Genomic DNA, 5,000 nt, shown 5'->3' on the forward strand with positions numbered 1-5,000 from the left:
CCAAGTTCAGGAGTTGCCATAAAGCCATTATGGTGACAACCGGGAGGGCACATTGTATACATATTGTATATTACGCTCACTGTTCATACAGTTTGAGCACTCTCTGGATTGGGTGGAGAGCCTCATAATAGGTGTTCACTATTGGCATAATGCTTCGCTCACTGCTTGCAGTTTGAGCACTCTTGTGACTCCACAATGCAATCCAACAATGTGTAACCGTACATCCTGTGCCCAAGTTCAGGAGTTGCCATAAAGCCATTATGGTGACAACCGGGAGGGCACATTGTATACATATTATATATATATAGATATATATATAGGGAGTCTGTAAGTCGATTTTCTCGTGGAACAGTGCTCAATACACTAAAGCAAAGCGGAATAAATATTTTAAGAGGAAAAAAGGACGCAACTACATTTCCCGACAAGCCTGTTTCGTGAATCGCTTCACGAATCGCGTGGTGAGATATAGCTCTTTGGCATTACAAAGCTTTTGCTTTCATGTCCAAATGGAGCACTCTACTGGGATGAGTCATTGCCGCTAACAATTGTGCATACTCACTAGCTCGCTAGTTTGAGCACTCTGGCATGGCTTAGACGTACCACATGTGTGGGACATTTGGGGTGGTTTTATAAGCTTAACCTCCATCTCAGACATCAGCACTGCACTGATGAGACCCAGAAGGCCGAAACAGTACTGTCTGCAGTGAGATATAGCTCTTTGGCATTACAAAGCTTTTGCGTTCATGTCCAAATTGAGCACTCTACTGGGATGAGTCATTGCCACTAGAAATTGCGCATGCTCACAGTTCATATGATTCATTTCATATACCATTTCATCAATAATAATAATAATAATAATAATAATAAATATCGTTTATTCCACTTACTTGCAGATAAGGCCATTTCCGAGTTCATGTCTGCCTCCTCTTCAATTAGCAAGTCAAAGAGCGAAGTTTTTCTTATGAAAATTAGTTTTCATTTATATTTAGAAAACAGTCCTAAGAAAATAAGCGCGGTGATTGGTTAAAAATCGTGTTTCTATAACTCGATGGAGACACAGAACTAGCATGAGCTGTTGACGTAGTGATGGCGCGAGCAAATTTACATTTACAATTTGAACAAGTTGTTTCTTAAAGAAATCGAAAACATATACTCCATGTTTCTAGTTATAGAAGAAACACGAGTGAAAGTTTGGGAGAACTCGAAAAAGCTATTTCTCGTTCTCCCAAACTTTCACTCGTGTTTCTATAACTCGGGAGAAACACGGTACATGTTTTCTATTTCTTAAGTAAAGCACAACTAATTACCATCCCAAAAATTTCGCACTTAGACTCGCTTTGAAGAGGAGGCAGACATGAACTCAGAGACGGCCTACTAACAAGCGGTTAAAAATAATAGTGGTATATTAAACTATGTATTGATTATACTAGTTAAATGGACGAATACCTAAATGACGAATAATATTGAATAGTAGAGAAGAAGAAGAAGAAGATGAAGATTAGGAAAAGAATAAGATCGTTTCGCTTATTTCTTGGTTCCTCTTCAGTTACAGCTTGAGAAGGAATGGTAACAAGAATATCGATCATTATCAAACTGAAAAGTACTGGACTATTAAACTGAAAAGAACTGGAGGAAACTATCAATATCCGGTCAATATCCGGAATTTCAGGGAAATCCGTGAAATCCGGAATTTCCGGGAAATCCACCAAAACGAAAAGAATGATGCTAAATGCGCATGGTCAACATGCATCAGGTTAAACAGCGGATTTTACGGATTCTGCGGATTCAATAAACTCCTACATTTTAAACGGAAAAGACGGAAAAGGCAGATTTAGCAGATGTATTATTATTATTATTATTATTATTATTATTATTATTATATTATTATTATTATTATTATTATTATTATTATTATTATGTAAATATCTGGAAATCCGGAATTTCCGGGAAATCCACCAAATGCGCAAGGTCAACATGCATGATTTTAAACATCGGATTTTACGGATTTGGCGGAAATAAGCTTCAATAAAAGTAATATCTTTTAAACGGAAAAGATGGAAAAGGCGGATTTAGCAGGTGTATCAATATTATTATTATTATTTTTTTTTATTATTATATTATTATTTTTATTATTATTATTATTATTATTATTATTATTATGTAAATATCTGTGAAATCCGGATTTTTCGGGAAATCCACCTTTTATTTTCCACAGTTTATCTCGTCTTACAATCTGCTCAAGATGAAGTGGATTTCTCGGATTTTCTAGAATTCATCACAAAACACACTGTCCGTTCATTTTTCATGGTAGTATTTATTTTCTTTATTATCATGTTTAATTATTGATACCACCTTATTTTTTTTTCCAAAGTCATATCACATCTCGAGTCTTTTCGCTCACGATGAATTTTGAGATTCAAGTCAAAAAGTCGCTATCGAACGACACAAATAGCTGATCTCTCACATAGCTCCTCTTGTTATGTTTCTGTTTGTCTCTGAAAAGTTGCTTTGAAGCCACCTATCTACTAGAAAACCCAACCTCACACCTTGGCCAATTTGATTTGTTAATTATTCTATTGAAATGCTGACCAAAGACATAAAAGTGCTGTGATCACGTCCACCTTTTATTTGTTGATGAGGCTATTGAAGGAACTACATGATCCTAGTGGGCCTAAAGAAAAGCAATTACCCTCGACAATCAACAGTGATTTCCTGTGATAATGCTGTTAATTGGACGTTCTGAAAAGTGGAAGTCAGGCCACAAAATCACATTTTTTTTTAGTTTAATTTCTTTTGTATATTGGTCACAGAAGAAAACGCTTTTTATCAATACAATCGCTCTTTAATTTCTTTGGCAATACCGCGTGCATGCTAGTGAAAGGTAAGCCGACCACGTCACACCTTTTTTTTTGCTGAATGAGGAGAGTCACAAAAGTTGGCGTTGGCATCTTTGTAATACTACTCACTTCTCGCTATATTTTGAAACCAAATTAGATGTTCTTGGTTTCCAAACAAAAGTTGCCCACCCTTTCTTTGTTCAAGTCAATCAGTGCCGAGATCGGTTGGAAAATTGTCACCTTTTCTTGCAACGTATATAAGAAGCTAAATTACACTCCTACATCGTTTGGGCAAGGATGATTCAAGCAAAGGGACCTTGCAGACAACTAAACAGCGCAACCATACGTGAAACTGCACTATGCTTTATGAGTCCAGTTGTTGCCGGTTCTTGTAGCATTATTAGTGCAAAATGTGTGTGCGATGCAAAAGAAAAAAATTGCAAAAGGCATGGGATTCCATCTGCAGTAGGCGTGATACTTGCGATGAAGCCCTATCAGGTTCGTAGCTCTGGTAATTGGTTGTTTTTTTCTTTTTTTTAATTCAGGCGAACACATGTTCAAGTGCAAATTAACCATTTTCTTGTTTTTTTCCCCCAGCAATCTTTCTTCTTACGTTCCAGCTCAATTTTCTTTGCCAGGCGACGGCTTTCCTTCGATTTTTTAACCTTAAAAACTTCACTCTCAAAAAAGGCAGCATTAATCATGAATCCGATGTTGACAGTGATGAACACGACGAAATAAACTCCAGCCCGCTGCCAAGTACCAGCTCACAACGATGAATCGATGGAAGACCCAAAATTGTCAATAAATCGCTTTGTCCCGTTATATTGTACTGGATCGCATTCACAACACCCAATGGCGCTCCAGCGAGTCCTCTTGTGGTCCACAGGAAGTTGTTTAAGTGTGGAGTGAACGTCAATGCGAAACAGGTATGTTGATGACACGATCCAATTTTTATTTCATTGTGTGCTTGTTTGTTTGTTTTTAAAACAGATGGCCGCGATTTTTTCCCCCTTTTTTCCCTGTTGCGTGTTACCATCTTTCAAACATGTTGTAATGGTTGATCGATTACTGATAAACTGACTGACACTCCTTAATTTTGCTCTCATCACTTGCTTTTGTGGTCTAATTTTCTGTCTCGTTTGCTTTTTGTTTTTGTTTTGATAAGGTTCAGTTTACCGATGGAAAAGAATGTGATGCAATAAAGGAATTATACAAAGTCTTGAAAGATCATAAGAACAGTTTCATGCAAGATCTTGTCAGAAACTTGTATGAAAAGAATTACTCGAGGGAACTGCGAGGTGCATTTGGTCAAGATACGTCTGTTTCTCAATACGCCGAGGACTGTGGGAGCAAGAACGTGGTTCGAGTTGTTCTTGTCAATCCGAATTTTGAGGCATCTCTGACAAAAGCAGTGGAGGAGCTCTCGGCCTCCAAGTTGCGTTTAGACAAATTCGGATTTTCTTCCTCAGGTGGCACATCTCAACAGTGCACTTCGTCCAAGCTGGATAGCCTGAAAATTGAGCAACCGATGCTCGCCAACAAATTGACACTGTTGATAAATGACATCAAGATCGCCATGAAGAGTTTACAGTATGCCAGTTACAGGGGAAAGATTTACAAGAAAGACGACCGGTCCCGGTTTACCTTTTCTTACAAATGCGAGCCACGGGCGTTTGTCAATTCGCTGGCAACAAACGAATTCTTCAAATCCAGACTTGTGAAAGAGATGAAAAAGGTCATCGACCTTCTCAGAGATCCCTACTTCGAGTTATTCCAACCGCTGACCGTGGACTATGACCTTATTGAGGTCAATGGTGATTCGTGCTGGTCCATCAAGAGAAGAAAATTTGTGGATGGAGCCATCACGGACGATCTGATCGGCAAAATTTCGGCTAGGGCATTTTGTCCATATGTTCCAGAGACGCCCCCCGAGCCCAAATACGTCCGAGAGATCCTGGATAACAGTCTCGATGAGAGCGAGGTGGCCATCTTCTGCCACGATTATCTCAATTTGCTGAAATACAATCAAAAGCGACACAAGGACAAGGTGCCTTGTCTGGTCGGTGATGCCAATAGCGGCAAAACGAGCCTTTTCTTTCCAATTCTCGGCTTGGTCCACCACGGGAATGTTGCAACCGTAACGAAACAGCGAGCTTTCAA

This window comes from Montipora capricornis, chromosome 6 (assembly GCF_036669925.1).
Source record: "Montipora capricornis isolate CH-2021 chromosome 6, ASM3666992v2, whole genome shotgun sequence".
NCBI classification, from domain to species: domain Eukaryota; kingdom Metazoa; phylum Cnidaria; class Anthozoa; order Scleractinia; family Acroporidae; genus Montipora; species Montipora capricornis.